At 40.4% G+C, this 20,674-nt stretch overlaps 1 long non-coding RNA gene across 1 annotated transcript; it reads right to left on the reverse strand.

Moving 5' to 3' along the window:
• Positions 1-5,331: 5,331 nt before the first annotated feature.
• LOC128292752 (uncharacterized) lies at positions 5,332-6,362 on the reverse strand. The gene is made up of 2 exons (XR_008282660.1): positions 6,316-6,362; positions 5,332-5,535 (listed from the first exon to the last, which is right to left on the reverse strand). It is a non-coding gene; the product is annotated as an uncharacterized LOC128292752 (long non-coding RNA).
• Between the last annotated feature and the right edge of the window lie 14,312 nt (positions 6,363-20,674).

Genomic DNA, 20,674 nt, shown 5'->3' on the forward strand with positions numbered 1-20,674 from the left:
AAGTGGATTTATTCCAACACCAATAAGAGGACTGCGAAATTTGCAAGGTTTACAACTTTCCTGTAACAAATTATAGGGCCTATATCAGAAAGCCTTTTCAGTTTGGAGAGAATATACTACTTGTATTTAGGGCGGAATAGGTTGCTTGGATCCATACCTTCTTGTTTGGGTAATATTTCTTCTTTGAGATATCTTTACTTAGATTCCAACACATTGAGTTCTATAATACCCTCAACTTTGTGGAATCTTAAAGATATCTTAGAAATAGATTTTATCATCAAACCATTTTTACAATTCATATGCTATTGATGTTGGAGATTTGAAGAGTCTACTAAAACTAAATTTATCAAAGAATCTTCTCACGGTCGATATCTTATCCACATTTAGGGGTCTTCAAACTTTGATTTCATTAGATTTATTAAATAATATACTACATGGTCATATCCCTGAATCATTAGATGGTTTGATTAGTTTGGAATTCTTGAATTTATACAATAACAATCTCTCTGGAGCCATTCTCAAATCTTTGGAAAAGCTTTTAGATCTAAAGTATTTTATTATGTCTTTTAACAGACTTGAAGGGGAAATTCCCACCGAAAGATGTTTTTTAAACATTTCTAGCACATCATTCATGAAGAATTTTGCACTTTTTGGTCTACCTAGATTGCTAGTCCTACCTTGAAAAAACGACATCTAAGAAAACTCCCAAATGAATATATTGCATGCTTTAAGGTATGGTTTACCAACAATTGGTATTGTCATAGTACTAATAGTCTTAACTATTATGTATAGAAGATGCCAAAGTAGGAGTACAACTCTACCAATTAAGGATGATTTGTTGTCTTTGAAAACGCTGAGAAGAATTTCACATGCTGAACTTTCACAAGCAACTAATGGATTTGAGGAAAACAACATGCTTGGTTCAAGGAGTTTTGGATATGTATATAAAGAGAGGCTTTCAGATGGAATGGAAGTTGCAATAAAAGTTTTCAATTTGCAAACAGAAGGAGTGTTTAGGAGTTTTGACATTGAATGTGATGCTACGCGTAATATAGTTTATCATAATATTGTGAAGGTCACTACTTGCTGCTCAAGTGTTGACTTCAAAACCTTGGTGCTTGATTACATGTCTAATGAAAATATTGAGAAATGGTTATATTCTTAAAACTATTTCCTTGATATCATACAAAGGGTTGACATAATGATAGATGTTGCGTTAGCTATAAAACATCACCACAACGGGCATCCAACACCTATAATTCATTGTGACTTAAAACCAAGCAATATTTTAGTAGATGAAGACATAGTTGCACATGTGGGAGATTTTGGCGTTGCCAAATTGTTGGGAGAATGTGATGTAGTGAAGTAGACCATGTCTCTTGCAATTATCGGGTATATGGCACCAAGTGAATTTTTTTATTTTTGTATTATTATTTTTCTAAAATGCATTTTATATTTTGTTTCATGTGTATGTGGATATATATTTGAATAATCATTTTAGAAATAATTAAGGATTAACGATGCTTTAATTATACTTGTAATACAAAATTTGGATCAATAAGAATTGTTTCTATAAAATGTGATGTCTATAATTATAAGATTGTCCTTATAGAAACTTTCACAAAGAAAAAGCCAACTGATAAATTTTTTGCTGAAGAAGTGACTATAAAGCATTGGATGGAAATTTCATTTCCCAAAGGAGCATGAAAATCCCCAAACCCTATGAGAGGAAGGGAAAAAATCACGTCAAATGTAAAGAAAAAGAAAAAGAAATTGAACAAAATTAAATTTGATGTGGAATTTGTTTTAATACATTTAATTTGAGTTGGAAAAGGTTAATGATGTGGCATAAAATAATTGGATAGGACCATATTTGAGGTAGTGGGAAGGGTCCATGGAATAATTTCTCTATGTTATCAAATAGATGAATGATAGTTATTGGGATCAAACTAATGATTTTGAGGACGTTAATGGTTAATTTGGTGGAGAGGGTGGAAAAGAAACAAATAATTCATTATATGTATATAATTATGCAATTCAAGTAATATATTGTAGGTTTCATACATAAAAGTTTCATAGAAGGTTCAAAGGCAATTAAATGACTTGTAAGTTTGTTGAACTTCTTTGAAAGGCCCAAAGGCAATTGAACATTTACAAAATAGTCTTTGTAACGCCCCAAAAATGTATATTTTTGTTTTTGTCAAAATATGAAACAACTATGTGTCTGCTTCAAGAGTTAAGTGTTCTGGTGTGTGTGAGAGGTCCCAAGTTCAAGCATTGATTTGGACAAGTTTTGGTATTTTTATGAATAAAACCCTATCTCTGGTCAGTATACTTATAGTTAAAAGTTGGTAAAAATCTATTAAAATGGGCTTGCTGGTCTGGTGGCTAAGGTGTGTGTTGGCGGGTAGGAGGTTAGGAGTTTAAGTCCTTGCGCGAGCAAGGGAATTATTTTTGTTGGTTGGCCGTGTGGCATGGTAAAGTCCTAGTCAAATTGAAATTTTGAGTAGTGGAGTTGTTGTGGGAGGTTAGGAAGAGAATTAAGGAGATGAGTTACCAGATTTTTAGGCATTATCTTTTTGTTTAGTTTTTTTTTTTCAAATTTCAGACTCTTTTCCACCTTTCTGACGTTTCTCTCTTGCCCCCACTCTTAATTTTTAGTTTCCTCTTTTTTCTAAATAATAAATCCTTGCTGCTGAATTTCCTTTGAATTCTCCTTTCGTTTTCATTGTCTTTCTTCATCTTTTCCCTTTTGTGCAAGCGTGCAATTGTGTTGTACGGTAAGTATTCATTTTATTAAACTCGAATGTTAATCTGGATAAGGGATTAAGGGGTGTTTTGTTGACTGTTTAGGAGTCGATCATGAGGCTGGAATTAACGTTCATCGATTTGACTCGAAGTGGTGATCGTTTGGTAAGCGTATAAGGTATGTGTTTTCTTGTGTTGTTTGGGCCAGTGGTTTTGGCTTTGAATTCATTCTTAACTTTGTTGAACTCTTCATTATTGAGGAATGGTTATTTTTACAGCAGCGAATTGTTTCGGTTTCTATCTCCCTCGTGTTGAGTAGTGGTGGAATTGTGCGAAGTTAGAAGGTAAGTGATGAGCGGACAAGCTTAGACCTTTTGGTACGTGAATACGGTTTAATCTTAGTTTAAGACCGATTCTAAAGTTGGGATTGTCGATTATAGGTTTTTGGTGATCTCGGGATTGCGTAAGCAGTGAAAACGATATAGATGTGTACCCAAAACGTAGAAAATGGGATTCAGTGAAATGCTGAAATTACTTGCTGTCAAGAAATAAGAGGAATAAGAGAAAATGATGTGAAAAATTGTAGAGAAAGGAAATAATGGTGTTATAAACTTGGAAATCAACATTCTGCACTAAAATAGTTTTGGGCAGCAGCAGTAGTCTAAATTTGAAAAATCATCAAAAATAGTGGAAATTGAGTTAGAGGTTGAATAAAATATGAAATTAACTTTTATTAAGTCCATTTTTTCATGGAAGAAATAGTGTAAGAAATGGAATTGTAAGTTATGAGATATAATGAATTTTGTGAGGAAAGGTCAGAATGGTTTTGGGTTCCCCTGTTCTGAATTTGGAAAATCATCAAAAATTGTAAGAAAATAATTATGGGCTCAAATTTATATGTTTAAATCCTTAATTTGTCGATTTTCAAGAGAAAGAAACAGAAACATCATCCAAATTCCGTACTAAGAGATAAATAATTTTTAGTAAGGAAAGGTTGAAGCTGTTAAATAGTAGAATCGGGATAAATTTGAAGATTTTATTGTACTTATTTGATAAACTGTAAATTCTAAAAATTTAAAGGTAGAAAGGTATTTGAGTATAGTTCCAAAAACATCAAGCAGATCTTAATTTGGAATTTTGTAGCTCAAGATGTAAATAATTTAGTAACAATGACTCAAGTAGACAGCTTTGAAGGAACATATAAGTAAATAGTGAAAACATATATGAATATTTAGCTAGCATGGGTTACATTAAAAATGGGTCACGTGGCAAAGGCCAATTTGGGTTGAGTGGGCCACACGGGCAGGCCACATGGGCGTGTGAGCCTATTTGGCTAAAAGGTTGTCTAAGGTTGCACGGGTCATCCAAGTCAACTGTTGACCTACTGAAGGATCAGTAAGCCCTACTTAGACCCCTATATGAGTGATCTGTCTGTCTAATTTTTTGTATCAAGCATGAATTATGATATTTGAATGTATGTACTGTAACTGCATAATAGCATGACATCTTTTGTATGTTACATTGCATCGGGGTGGGTTATTGTTTTTTGGAGGAAGTGTCTTAAAGGCTATTAAGCATGTTATTTGGTAGCTCTGTTGCAAATTTCTAATTATGTGCCGCATTTCTGTACAACATGGTGTGTTGGGATGGGTGGTTTGATTTAATCCCCACATGGTGTGTAGGGATGGACGGAGATGGTGTGTAGAGGTTGGTGGGTAGGATTCTGACTTCCTGCTATTGCATATTGTATCTGAGATAGGCCAAGACCCTAAATTATCTGAGACTATATTCAAATGGGCCAAGACCCAAACTGAATCTGTAATGGGCTCAGGCCCCAAACTACAATTGATTATTTCCTGATGTGTATCTGTATGTAAGTTTTTTGTGGGGACTACACACTGAATTTGCAAAAACTCACCCCTTTTTCTGTTTAATCTGTACAGGTAATCCCCAGACTTAGGAGAATCGGTGTAGCGGAGGGCTCGACGGTGACCACCATTATTGAACTGCTTTATTATAGCTTTTGTTTTTATATTATTTTGGGTATTTATTATTGTAATGTTGGGACTTTGGACCGTTTGGTTTAAATTTGGGATTTTATACTATTTTTATGGACTTTTTTTTTGTTTTGCAACTCTACAAAACACGATTTTGCTAAAAACTAAGATTTTCTTTTTCGTAAAATAATTGGTGTAACACCCCAAACCCGGCCCAGACGTTATGGCCGAATTTGACGTGCCACATTGGAGTTGAAAACCCATGTTCCATTTTAGTGTCTTAAAAACCATATATCTTGTTAAGTTAAAAACCATATATCTTGTTAAGTTAACAAAGTGAATGGAAGCTAGGCACCAGGTAGGTATCCGAGACAGAGGAGGTGAGCCATGAAGGCTGCTTAAGTACCAAGCTCTTTAGTTGGATCCAATCCTAGACATGCCCACACCCATTGCCACACTTTGTTATATCGAGTTTAATATTTGTTTAAGTGGACCTCTTTGATAAATCGAATAATCATGGTGTCGTGATATTTTGAAATCAAGTATCGTTTTGAAATCACGTCCTAAGTCTAGCCCATTTGAATAATTATCAACCAGTTTTAAAATTATTAAAAATAAAATAATCCCGAAAAGAAATAAAAGAACAGGTAAAATGGCCTTATTACAACCCAAGAATAAATAATAATTAAAGGAAATTTAAAGAAAACCAATGCTTAGTTAAAATCCCAAAGGTGATCACCGCGGCCACTCTGAATCCCCTCCGGCTCCAAGTCCCCACATCAAGGCTCACCTGCAAGGTTAAGGAAAGGGGGTGAGTTTGGAAACTCAATGTGCAACAAGCCTTTTTCAGAGCCCAAATCAATATCAGCCTGTTGAGCCTTAGCCCAAGTCTAATCTTAATATGTATATACTGGGCCGTAGCCTTTTCATAAATCATAAAACTAGGCCAAAGCCTTTTCACTATAAACGGTATGGCCCATAGACCCATTTCAATATCACATGTATCGTCAATAAAAACAAATGAATGCAAGCCCATTTGGGGAGACTACTCATGTAACACCCCAAACCCGGCCCAGACGTTATGGCCGAATCTGACGTGCCACATTAGAGTTGAAAATCTGAGTTTCGTTTTAGTGTTTAAAAAACATATATTTTGTTGAGTTAACAAAGTGTATGGAAGCGGGCACCGTGTAGGTATCCGAGATGAGGAGGTGAGCCATGAAGGTCGCTAAGTACCAAGCTCTTTGATTGGAACCAATCCTAGACATGCCCACAACCATAGCCACACTTTGTTATATCGAGTTTAAATTTGTTTAAGTGGACGTCTTTGATAAATCAATTAATCGTGGTGTTGAGATATTTTGAAAACAAGTATCGCTTTGAAAACACGTCCTAAGTCTAGCCCATCTGAATAATTATTAACCAATTTTTAAAGTTATTAAAATTAAAATAATTCCGAAAAGAAATAAAAGGAAAGTTAAAATTGGCCTTATTACAACCCAAAAATAAATAGTAATTAAAGTAAATTAAATGAAAACCATCACTTATTTAAAAGCCCAAAGATGATCACCGTGGCCACTCTGAATCCTCTCCGGCCCAAGTCCCCACATCAAGGCTCACCTGCAAGGTTAAGGAAGGGGGGTGAGTTTGGAAACTAAGTGTGCAACAAGCCCCTTTCAGAGCCCAAAAAAATAACGGCTTATTGGGTCTAAGCCCATGTAACACCCTAAACCCGGCCTGGACGTTATGACTGGATCTGATGCGCCACATTGATGCGTTCAAAACATTCCGTATTACTTAGTTTAGAAAATCTGAGTTGGTGTTGTAAAAGACACTTTTAAAGGTAGGTTAAAGTGAATAGAAGCATGCACCGGTAGGAAACCGTAAAAAGAGGAGGTGAGTCCGCTTGACCGCTTAAGTACCAAGCTCTTCTGGATCCAATCCTAGACATGCACACCACCATTGCCACACTCTAACATCTCGTATAATTTTGAGAAAATCGTTTGATTATGTCCGTCTTAAGAAAATGTTTAAGTTGAAAACGTTTGTTTAAAATATTTATTTCCTTGGAAAAACATTTACTTTATGGAAACATTGCGCGTCATCGTGATCTTTTAAAAATCAAGTAGTTTTTATAAAACGAACCCTAGTGCTAACCAGGTTTAATAATCCCCAAAATAAAAATAATTAAAAAGAGCGGCCTTATTACAACTTTAAACATAATAAAATAAAATAATCCAAATTAAATGCTAAACTTATTTAAAATTGGCAATCCATCTTCATAGCCACTCTGAATCCCGCCTACTCCAAGTCCACCAACTAGGGCTCACCGCAAGGAGGGAAGAGGAAGGGGTGAGTTTGGAAAACTCAGTGTATCTGAAACCCATCCAAAGCCCAATTCACTCGAGCCCATTGGGCCTAAGCCCTATTCAGATAACAAGACACGAGAGGTCAAGCCCTTTTCGAATCTGATGAGCAAGGCCTTAGCCCCTTTTACATAACAAAGGGGCCCATAGGCCCGCTTCAAGAACATGAGTATCAATGAAATAATGAATGCAAGCCCATCCGGGAGACTACTCAACCCACCAACAGCTACACCGCCTGCATCAGCCCTACACACCATGTGGGAATATCTCAACCCACCCAAATTTCACACACACACAGTTGCGACAACGCGCACAAATTTCATCGATTGAGGCAAAGCCTCCAAGACGTGGATGAACCACTTTCAGATTTCCTCCATTAATACCCCAACCCCATGCAACAGATATTAATAAAAGCATATCATGTAAAATACAACATTGATCAATCATGCGTTCACCAATTTAAAACCCTAGGGTATATCGGTAATTTTGCTCTTTAGGGTAATTTGGTAATTTTGCTCTTTAGGGTAATTTCGTGATCTCGCCATCGCACAAGCTAATTCAGTAATTTTATCGCTTTTATGCAATTTGATTCCACCATCTACCTAACGAGCTAATTTGCCCATCTCTTACCCATATTGGTCCGTAAGCCCATTGGGCCCGCTTTTGGCCCATCAAGCCCCTTTTTCCGAAATACGCTAAAGCATCACGCTGAACGTGCTTACTACCTTGCGGTGCGGATCTAACAATTCCTCTATGACTTGAGAGCATTCACATACTTACATGACCATGAAATGCCGGAATTTCGGCATTTCGCTTTTCTTAATTGAACTAAGAAAGGGTGTTCTAGACACACCGATTCATGACGACCGCTTCTGAGATCCCTTTCGATGTCATTTTTGCCAAAATCGATAGTTAGCTCCGAATCCGATTGCTCCAATGAACCACGCCTTAGATTCAACGCTAAGAAGACTCCTTACTCCCACTTGATTTCCACGCAATCTAGTGTAGATTTATCTATCAAACGACGGTGAACTCGATTCCCCAAAGTCTTGAAGTTTCGGCTATAAGCCCCCAAATCTATGGTTTTTCGACTTTTGTGTGATGAAGAAGATGATAATGTGGGGCTACAACCTTGAAGTAGAATTGCGGTCAGAGATCTAGGATTAAGAAAAGATAATTGCAAATTAATAAAAACAAAAGAACATAGGAGAACACGGCTTTGAAGAAATCGGCACAAGCAATGATCACAGGATTTCGCTTTTATGGATTCGCAAAAGTATTGATGAATAGCAGGTATGATGAATAGTTTTGAAGAAGAAGAAAGAAAAAATAGAAGAAGAGGAATAGGGAGGTGGTAGTTTAGGCTAGAGAGGAAAAAGAGAGGAAAAACAACCCTAAGGTGTTAAAGCGAAGAAAACGGCACCACTCAATACCCTAAGTGCCAAATACTAACAACATAGCCCCTGTCGATTTTTCCTCTTCAATTCCCATAATTCGCCAACTCCTAGCCTCATCCAAATCCCTTAAATCTCTCCCTTATCCCTCCTTAATCCAAGCATTTAAACCGATCCAACTCTCCTTTAGCAAAATCCACCGAACTCCAACACTTACCCTCCCGCACTAAAAAATAAATGCATCTATTTGCCAACACAGGAATCGATCCCTTGCCTTCCCAAAGCTCCACACGCCACTTTTCTAGGAGCCTAGTGGCGCCACCCTTGCCACTTAACCAAGGCTCTTTTGTGATGCAATTTACCCATCACTCCACTTAAGGCCACTTAGCCGAACCCCTAACTCCTAAGTCATAAATTCCAAAAATTCAACTGGTTTTGGCCAACTCATGGGCCTTCTATAAGCCCATTTACCTACTCAAAATACTAATTCCACATCCAAATACAAAATTTTAAAAATCTTTACAAAATATTGAAAATCGCGAATAAACCCGAAAATCGGATGTTACAACTCTACCTCCTTAAAGAAATTTCGACCTCGAAATTTTACCTTATCGTAACAGTTGAGGGTATTGTTGCTTTGCATAGCCTCCTCGATCTCCCGGTAGCTTCCTCCTTGCCATGGTTTCTCCAAAGTACTTTCACTAGTGGAATTGATTTCCTTCTCAACATCTTGACGTCACGATCAAGTATTTGCACGTTTCCTCTTGAAGGTTAAATCTGGTCAGACTTCAATTTCAAAGAATCGGTATGATATGAGTTGGGTCGATCGATACCGCCTCAACATGGATACATGAAAATGTTGTGGATACGATGCGATTCGGTGGCAACTCTAGCTGATAAGCCACCGTCCAACCCGCTTAACAACTCGGTAAGGCCCAATAAACCGTGGGCTCGACTTACCCTTCTTACCAAATCTCAAAATTTTCTTCCAAGGGATACCTTCAAGAAAACCATATCCCCACAAATAACTCAATCTCTTTGCGCTTCAAATCCGCATACGACTTACGCTCTATCGGACGCCTCCTTTAACCGACCCCTTATCGCCTTAACCTTGCTTTCGATTCCGCCACCAATTCGGTCCAAGCACTCGTCGTTCACCCAACTCGTCCAACACGTCGGCGTCGACATCTTTGCCCATAAAGCGCTTCATATGGTGCCATCTGAATACTTGCTTGATAGTCTGTTATTGTACGCAAACTCCGCCAATGGTAAGTAGTCCTCCCAACTTCTACAAAATTGATGATACAACCTCTCAACATATCTTCCGAACTCGAATAACCCTTTCTCGATTGTCCATCATGCGTGGGTGAAAAGCGTGCTAAAATCCAATCGTGTTCCTAACGCTTCTTGCAACTTCCGCCAAAACCGAGACGTAAACCTAGGGTCTCGATCGAGATTATTGACACCGGCACCCCATGCAACGCACTACCTCCGCCACATATAGCTTAGCCAACTTTTGTAGTGAGTAGTCGGTGCGAACAGTATGAAATGAGCAGATTTTGTTAACCTATCCACAACTACCCACACCGAATCTTTCTTGGTGGGTGTCAAAGGTAACCCACTCACAAAGTCCATTGTTACTCTTTCCCACTTCCATAGTGGAATTTTCACTTGGTTGTAGTAATCCCGACGGCAGTTGGTGCTCACCTTAACTCCTTGCACGCCGACATTTCCCAACAAATTCAGTCACCTCTCGTTTTAATCCGCCACCAAGACACCTCTCGCAAGTCTCGGTATAACTTATTCCCTCCAGGGATGCATGGCACGAGTCCACCATGAGCCTCTTTTAGAATTAATCGCCTCAATTCAGATCCTTTGGAATACAAACCCTTCCACAAAAACACGTAACTCCTTCACTGCTCAACCCAAAATCCTCGTTCTCACCACTCTTAACTTGTCGGAACCAAGAGCTAATGAATCGCCCTTCAACTGTTTTTCCTTAATCTGTTCGGTCCAAGTAGGCCTTACTTGCGCTCGCCAACAAGCTTCTATCATCGAATAGACTTAATCGTGCGAACAAGGCTCTCAAATCCGTAACAACCCTTCGACTCAATGCATCCGCCACCACATTAGCCTTTCTGGGTGGTACTCTATCGAACAGTCGTAGTCTTTAAGCAACTCCACCCACCTTCGTTGCCTAAGGTTCAACTCCTTCTGAGTCAACAAATACTTTAAGCTCTTATGATCTGTGTATATGATGCACTTCTCCCCATATAAGTAATGTCTCCAAATTTTTAACGCAAAAATCACCGCTGCTAGCTCCAAATCATGCGTAGGGTAATTCACCTCATGGGCCTTAAGCTATCGTGATGCATAAGTGACCACCTTGCCCTCTTGCATCAGTACGCAACCTAACCCCACATGCGACGCATCGCTATATATGGTGAAGTCCTTCCCGCATACCGTTGAATCAACACCGGCGCTTCGGTCAATACCTTTTCAACCGATCAAAAGCTTTTTTTGTTTCTCGGTCCGCATAAATGGTACTCCTTTCCTTATGAGTTTTGTCAAGGCGCCGCCATTACCGAGAAACCCTCCACAAACCTTCTCAGTAATAACCGCCAACCCTAGGAAACTCCGAATTTCGACATCGACCTAGGTGGCTTCCATTCCGAATAGCTTCAATTTTACGAGGATCCACCTTAATCCCCTACAGAGACCACATACCCTAGGAAGGTTACCTCTTTCAACCGTAATTCACACTTGCTAAATTTCGCATAGAGCTCCTTCTCCTTAACACTTGCAAAGACAATACGGAGATGCTCATCATGCTTCGCCTCCGTTTGAGTATACCAAGATATCGTCGATAAAGACGACTACAAACCGATCCAAGTAAGGTTGGAATACTCGATTCATCGATCCATAAAAGCTGCAGTGCGTTCGTTAGCCCAAACGGCATGACCACAAACTCATAATGTCCATATCGAGTTCAAATGTTTGTCTTATGAATATCCCCTTCTTTTACCCTTAGCTGATGGTATCCAGAACGAAGATCGATTTTGGAGAATACCGAAGCTCCCTAAATTGATCGAACAGGTCATCAATCCTTGGTAGTGGATACTTATTCTTAATCGCCGCTTTGTTCAATCGGCGATAATCGATGCACATGCGCATCGTTCCGTCCTTCTTCTTTACAACAGGACCGGTGCTCCCCAAGGAGACACACTAGGCCTAATGAAGCCTCTATCTAATAGCTCTTGAATTTGAGCCTTGATTCCACCAACTCCTTCGTGCCATCCTATAGGGTGCAATAGAGACCTGAGTCGTCCCTCGGTAACAAATCGATTCCAAACTCAACTTCCGATTGGGAGGTAATCCAGAAGCTCTTCCGGAAAACATCCTGCAATTCCCTAACAGCTTCGATGGTCTCCACAATGATCCTCGCCACTTGACTTACCAAAGCCGATATGCCTCGCATCCCTTGCGCATCGGTTTCACCCTCAACGCCGATACTACATTGGATAAGTAATCCTTCGTTCTCCAATGATCATAACTGCTCATCATTGATGCTTCTTAACACCATCCTCTTAGTTGCACAATCCAAAGTTGCCTTATGCTTGGTCAACCAATCCATCCCTAGGATCGATCGAATTCTTCAAATGGTAACTCCATCAAATCCCACGAAAACCTTGCCTTGAATCTCCGAGGCACCTCCTTGAAGAGTTTCTCTACCTTAACCGAATGACCTAAAGGACTTATCACAGACACCCCACATACAGCCTCCTCGAAGTGCACTCCCAAAGCCCCGTAAATGTTATATGCCACATACGAATGGGTTGATCCCACATCAATCGAGCGATATAAGGTACACCATAGATAAAAACGTGCAGTTATGACATCAAAAGGCCACCCTCCTCGCATGACGAAAGCAAGATACACCAAAGTCTGGCCGACGAGCATCCGCGTTACCAATACCCTGCCGGGTGCCCCACGTCCACGCCATTACCTCCGCGACCTTGTCCATGACCTCTTGGCGCGGTGGTCCATCCCTCACAGAGTTGAGCGGTCGCTCAACCCCTTGTTCGCCACTTGAGCCGGAGTGGCCCTCCTAGGACAATCCTTAATCCTATGCTCCTTAGACCCACAATGAAAACAAGCCCCTGAACGCTTCTAGCACTCTCCTTGATGCATTCTGCCGCAATCTCCACAAGCTTGCGGTCTACCTGTTCACCAAACCGCCGAACCGGTTCCCCATCCTAGCTCTCTTAACATTTCGATTCAAAGACACACCGGTCCAAAGATCCCTCCCGAACCGATTCCGTCCTTATCACGATTCCTCCGTTCGGTTTGCTTCACTTCCTCGGCTATCTTAGCCTTCTCTACCAAGATCAATGAAATCTCGCTCCCTCTGGAGCTATGAGCACCCTTAACTCATCTCTAAGGCCATCCTCAAACGTGACGCATACTCATATTCAAGTGGAAACGATGCCATTAGCATACCGACTCAATCGTAGAAACTCCGCCTCATATTCAAGAATGGTCTTATTTCCACGAGTCGATTCAGAACTCCTTTCTGCGTGCATCTACATAGCTAGCTCCAACATATTTCGCCTTAAAGGTCCTGCTTGAACAGCTCCCATGTTACCCTCTCACCGGGGTACCTTCTCTCACAAGAATCCACCATCGACACGCTTCATCCCGCAAAGAATGACATCGCCCTTTCAACTTCGCTCTCCCGAGCGGTCCAGTCGTCCATGATCCGCTTTGTGGCTTCCAACCAAGATTACCCACATTTGGGGCCACCCAGACACGCCTAAAAATCTCAAATTCGTTGGCAAGTCGTTCAAATGGACCCCATATTCATGGGTCTGACGTTAGCTCCGCCACCCTTTCCAAAACCCTCAACATGGCACGAGACAAAGCGTCATCCCTGCAGCCGGTCATATGGACCATTTTCATTAATCGGTGGTGGACGTACCCGCCACCGGCACGTGTTCGATGACGCCGATCCAGACTTGAGTGCTACCTCGGCCTCGACCATGGCCTCTTCCTCGAGTAGCCCTTGTACTCATAACGATTTATCTGACACGAATTTTATGACATTAGTTTCTTGGTTTCACTGCTTAATACCGAATGTCTTATGAATGATAAAGTTTTAAAGTTATTTCACAGAATCATAATTTAGCTATGGTTCCATCTTGTAGTCCTAATACTACATCATCAATAGCTCTATCTCTAAGGCTCAAGATTATCTACGATTATTTACAAGATAGTACAAGATATATATAGAGCGTAAAGATACTTACAGACTTGGTGCGGGGATTCATGTGCCACTCATTTATCACTATTTAAAATTTCAAATACCATGTTTTTGTTTACCAAAATAAAAAGATTTTATTTGAAAACACTTTTATTTTAAAACTATTGATTTAACCCCGCTTAACAAATAGAAAAAACTTGAACATCTTCAAAAACTTACCATTTCTAAAAATACCCTTCTTAGGCCCAAGTTTTTGAAAAGATTTTCGGACCGATCCACACCGAGTTGTTGCAACCAGCTCGATACCACTAAATGTAACACCCCAAACCCGGCCGGACGTTATGACCGGATCGATCGCCACATTGATGCGTTCAAAACATTCCATTACTTAGTTTGGAAAAGTGAGTTGGTGTTGTAAAAGACACTTTTAAAGGTAGGTTAAAGTGAATAGAAGTCAGGCACCGTAGGAAACCGTAAAAAGAGGAGGTGAGTCCGTCGGACCGCTTAAGTACCAAGCTCTTCCGGATCCAATCCTAGACATGCACACCACCATTGCCACACTCTAACATCTCGTATAATTTTGAGAAAATCGCTTGATTATGTCCGTCTTAAGAAAATGTTTAAGTTGAAAACGTTTGTTTAAAATATTTATTTCCTTGGAAAAACATTTACTTTATGGAAACTTTATGCGTCATCGTGATCTTTTAAAAAATCAAGTAGTTTTTATAAAACGAACCCTAGTGCTAACCAGTTTAATAATCCCCAAAATAAAAATAATTAAAAAGAGCGGCCTTATTACAACTTTAAACATAATAAAATAAAATAATCCAAATTAAATGCTAAACTTATTTAAAATTGGCAATCCATCTTCATAGCCACTCTGAATCCCGCCCACTCCAAGTCCACCAACTAGGGCTCACCGCAAGGAGGGAAGAGGAAGGGGTGAGTTTGGAAAACTCAGGTGTATCAGAAACCCATCCAAAGCCCAATTCACTCGAGCCCATTGGGCCTAAGCCCTATTCAGATAACAAGACACAAGAGGTCAAGCCCTTTCGTATCACATAGCAAGGCCTTAGCCCTTTTACATAACAAAGTGGCCCATAGGCCCGCTTCAAGAATATGAGTATCAACAAATAATGAATGCAAGCCCATCCTGGGAGACTACTCAACCCACCAATAGCTACACCGCCTGCATCACCAGCCCTACACACCATGTGGGAATATCTCAACCCACCCAAATTTCTACACACACACAGTTGCAAAGAACGCCGCTCAAATTTCGGTCGATTGAGGCAAAGCCTCCAAGACGTGGATGAACCACTTTCAAGATTTCCTCCATTAATACCCCAACCCCATGCAACAGATATTAATAAAAGCATATCATGTAAAATACAACATTGATCAATCATGCGTTCACCAATTTAAAACCCTAGGGGTATATCGGTAATTTTGCTCTTTAGGGGTAATCTCGGTAATTTTGCTCTTTAGGGTAATTTCGTGATCTACACTCTTGCACAAGCTAATTCAGTAATTTTATCGCTTTATGCAATTTGATTCCACCATCTACCTAATGTGCTAATTTGCCCATCTCTTACCCATATTGGTCCAGTAAGCCCATTGGGCCCAGCTTTTGGCCCATCAAGCCCTTTTTCCGAAATACGCTAAAGCATCACGCGAACGTGCTTACTACCTTGCGGTGCCAGATCTAACAATTCCTCTATGACTTGAGAGCATTCACATACTTATATGACCATGAAATGCCGAAATTTCGGCATTTCGGCTTTTGCCGAATTGAATTAAGAAAGGGTGTTCGGTACACACCTGATTCGCGACGACTGCTTCTGAGATCCCTTTCGATGTCCTTTTTGCCAAAATCGATAGTTAGCTCCGAATCCGATTGCTCCAATGAACCACGCCTTAGATTCAACGCTTAAGAAGACTCCCTTACTCCCACTTGATTTCCACGCAATCTAGTGTAGATTTATCTATCAAACGACGGTAGAACTCGATTCCCCAAAGTCTTGAAGTTTCAGCTATAAGCCCCCAAATCTATGGTTTTTCGGCTTTTGTGTAATGAAGAAGATGATAATGTGGGGCTACAACCTTGAAGTAGAATTGCGGTCAGAGATCTAGGATTAAGAAAAGATAATTGCAAATTAATAAAAACAAAAGAACATAGGAGAACCTGGCTTTGAAGAAATCGGCACAAGCAATGATCACAGGATTTCGGCTTTTATGGATTCGGCAAAAGTATTGATGAATAGCAGGTATGATGAATAGTTTTGAAGAAGAAGAAAGAAAAATAGAAGAAGAGGAATAGGGAGGTGGTAGTTTCGGCTAGAGAGGAAAAAGAGAGGAAAAACAACCTACGGTGTTAAAGCGTAAGAAAAATGGCACCACTCAATACCCTAAGTGCCAAATACTAACAACATAGCCCCCGCCGATTTTTCCTCTTCAATTTCCATAATTCGCCAACTCTAGCCTCATCCAAATCCCTTAAATCTCTCCCTTATCCCTCCTTAATCCAAGCATTTAAACCGATCCAACTCTCCTTTAGCGTAATCCACCAACTCCAACACTTACCCCTCCCGCACTAAAAAATAATTGCATCTATTTGCCAACACAGGAATCGATCCCTTGCCTTCCCAAAGCTCCACACGCCACTTTTCTAGGAGCCTAGTGGCGTCACCCTTGCCACTTAACCAAGGCTCTTTTGTGATGCAATTTACCCATCACTCCACTTAAGGCCACTTAGCCGTAACCCCTAACTCCTAAGTCTAAAATTCCAAAAATTCAACTGGTTTTGGCCAACTCATGGGCCTTCTATAAGCCCATTTACCTACTCAAAATACTAATTCCACATCCAAATACAAAATTTTAAAAATCTTTACAAAATATTGAAAATCGCGAATAAACCCGAAAATCGGGATGTTACGTTAAAATCCAATCTCAATCATGCACTTGTCAGAGCCTTTTCATATTTCATATTTCATAATCTTGGGCAAGCCTTTTCATATTTCATATTTCATAATCTTGGGTCAAGCCTTTTAATATTTCATATTCTCGGGTCAAGCCTTTATCAGAAACGATATGCCCATTAGGCCCATTTCAATGTCACATATAATTTCAATGAAAGAATGCAACCTATTTGGGGAGACTACTCAACCCACCATCCGCTACTCTCCACCCGCACCAACCAACACACCATGTGGGATTAACTCGACCCACCCGCCAAACTCTCCATCGGCAAGATAGTTGCTTTATCATATAACTGGAGGCCTAGCCTCTTTTAATAACTGGGGCCAAAGCCCTTTCAATAACAGGGGCATAAGCCCTTTCGATAACTGGGGCATAAGCCCTTTTTCACTTTCTCCATCCATATAAAAACCCAACCCAATGCATTTACGATTACCTCATGTGCATATCATACATATCATGTGCATATCATACATTTCATGTGCATATCATACATACCATATTTATCAAAATCCCATGTATTAAAATCATACATAAACCCTAGGGGTATAATGGTCATTTTTACCTAGGGGCAAAACGGTCATTTTCATGGTATAAGGGTAATCTTGTAATTCTACCAAAAATTAGGGTTTCCATGTTCATTACTGATTACTAACAATTCATGGGTGCAAATAGTGATTCTGGCCCATTTTTAGCGAAATCGAGTTATTGGGCCTAAAACCCCTAACGGGCCCTACTTAGCCAACTTCGTCATCTAGGCCCATTTAGCCTATATTCCATAACGGTTTTAACAGTCTTAACATGCCATATAACAAATTTCCGTTTTCTACCAATTTTTACCCAAATGGGCCCGAAAGCCCAATGGGCCCCACTTCGGCCCCTCGAGGCCCAACCTACCAAGAACGCCGAAAATCACATTCTTACCGTTTCCATCGTTTTCGATCACTGTCTCATCGATTCTAACTAACTAGTGAGCATTCGCTTGCTCACAAGTCCTCGAAATGCCAAGATTTCGGCATTTTGGCTTTTCGGCATTTTATCGCTTTAAGCTATGAAAAAGGGTTCGTTACACACCTGATTTGCGATTTTCCTTGACGAGATCTCCTATGCGATTTCTCCTATAATCAACTGTTAACTAGATCAGCTCGCAATAATTGAACCAAAATAAGAACTTTCCAATATTAACACTTACACATTCGGCCACCATCCATAATGGCCTTAGGCACCTTACCTTTGTCGCGATTGATGACTAGGCCTAGCTACTCCGGCGATCCAAGCTACTCCAAATCGACACTACACCTTGCAGCTCCTTCAATAAATAAACCAAAAATATTAAAAGAAGACCCCATAGAGTCTATGCCCATATTCGGCCATCTCCCTAAACTTGGAGTTTCGGCTTTTAACCAAAGCTACACTAGAAATCATTTAGAGTTTGAACACTTACCACAGTCTTTCTCCTCTTGAATCTGGATGTCTAAATGGTAAGGGAATCGAACGCCAACTATTGAGAAGGAAGAAAAGGTTGCTGGTCACAAAGAATGGGCACCCCTATCTTCATCGATTCACTTTTTAAGACTTCTAAAAAAATAGAGATAAGGAAAACAATGGTGAATGAAAGGAAATAGTGGGCTGATTTGAAAGAAAGAAAAGGAAGATAATTGAGTAGAAGGGAGGTAGATTCGCTGGAAAAGAAAGAGAAAAAAGCTACACACCAAAGAGCAAAATCGGCACAACTACTACCCTAATGCCGAAATTACTAACCTAATACCCTCTGCAAAATCCCTCTCCAAACTCCCTTATTCGCCAACTCTATCTCCATATCACATCCCTAAAATCTCTCCCTTATCCCTCCTTAATTTATGCATTTAACTTGATCCAACTCTCTCCTCTTACGTAATCCACTCGGGTTCCAACACTTACCCTTCCCGCACAAAAATAAATACTCCCATTTGCCAACACAGGAATCGATCCTGTGTCTTACCCCAACACTTACACGCCACCTTTAAAGCTCCCTAGTGGCGCCACTTAGCCACTTTGCCGAGGATCTTTTGTGATACACTTTACCCACAACTTAATATAAGGGCACCTAGCCGTAACCCCTAACTCCTAAGTCCAAAATTTAAAAATTCCACCGGTTTTGGCCAACTCATGGGCCTTCCGTAAGCCCATTTACACACCCAAATTATGAATTCCATCATCACCTACCAAATTTTAGAAATTTATATGAATTCCATCATCACCTACCAAATTTTAGAAATTTACTTAAAATATCAAGAATCGCTGAAACCCGAAAATCGGGATGTTACAACCCTACCCTCCTTAAAGAAATTTCGCCTCGAAATTTACTCCGTCCAAACAGTTGAGGGTATCACGACGATTGCCTCTTCGGTCTCCCAAGTAGCTTCTTCCTTGCCATGGTTCCTCCAAAGTACCTTCACCAACGGATCGACCTCCTTCTCAACACCTTGACATCACGATCAAGTATTTGTACAGTTCCTCTTCAAAGGTCAAATCCGATCGTACCTCAATTTCGTGAATCGCACGATATGAGTTGGGTCGAACGATATCGCCTTAGCATGGACACATGGAAGACATTGTGAATGCGATCCGATTCGGAGGTAACTCTAGTTGATAAGCCACCGCCCTATCCGCTTAATGATTCGATAAGGTCCAATAAACCGTGGGCTCAACTTACCCTTCTTACCAAATCTCAAGATCTTCTTCCAAGGCGAAACTTTCAAAAGACCATGTCTCCTACCGATATTCAATATCCTTACGCTCAGATCGGCATAAGACTTTTGTCGATCCGCCGCCTCTTTTAACCTCTTCCTGATTACCTTAATCTTGTCTTCAGTATTTGCAACCAACTCTGGTCCAAGTATTTGCCTTTCCCCCAATTCTGCCCAACAAGTAGGCGAACGACACCTTCGCCCATATAGTGCCTCATATGGAGCCATCTGAATACTTGCTTGGTAACTATTGTTATACGCGAACTCCGCTAAGGGCAAATGGTCCTCCCAGCTGCCTTTAAACTCAATAGCACAACCCTCAACATATCCTCTAAAATCTGAATAACCCTCTCGATCGCCCATCCGATCGAGGGTGAAAAGCCGATTGAAATCCAATCGCGTTCCCAATGCCTCATGCAACTTCTGCAAAAACCGAGATGTAAACTTTGGGTCTCGGTTTGAAATTATCAATACTGGCACACCATGCAACCGTACTATTTCCGCCACATACAATCTGGCCAACTTCAAGTGAGTAATCGGTTCGGACGGTATGAAATGAGCGATTTCGTGAGTCTATCCATAATCACCCAAACCGAATCCTTCTTAGAAGGTGTCAACGGCAACCCACTTACAAAGTCCATAGTTACCCTTTCCCACTTCCAAAGTGGTATCTTTACCTACTGTAACAATCCGAAGGTAGTTGATGCTCGGCCTTCACTTGTTGACATGTCAAACATCTCCCAACAAATTCAGTCACTTCGCTTAAGCCCAGGCCACCAATATTGCTCTCGCAAGTCTCGATACAACTTACTCCCTCCCGGATGCATAGCACAAGGTCCATTATGTGCCTCTTTCAAAATCATCAATCTCAAGTCGAGTCTTTTGGCATACAAATTCTTCCTCGAAAACAAAGAAATCCTCACTATTTAACCCAAAGTCGATTCTCTCCTTCTCAACTTGCCAAAACCGAGCAACCAACGACTCATCCTCCAACTGCTGTTTAACTGTTCTACCCAAGTTGGTCTCACCAGTAACTCGCCAACAAACTCCCGTCATCATACAAACTTAGACGAGCAAACATCGCTTTTAATTCCGCCATAGCCCTTTGACTTAACGCATCAGCCACGACATTCGCCTTACATGGGTGGTACTCAATCGAACAGTCATAGTCCTTTAACAACTCTATCCACCTTCACGCCTAAGA

Source organism: Gossypium arboreum, chromosome 5, assembly GCF_025698485.1.
Source record: "Gossypium arboreum isolate Shixiya-1 chromosome 5, ASM2569848v2, whole genome shotgun sequence".
Taxonomy (NCBI): Eukaryota; Viridiplantae; Streptophyta; class Magnoliopsida; order Malvales; family Malvaceae; genus Gossypium; species Gossypium arboreum.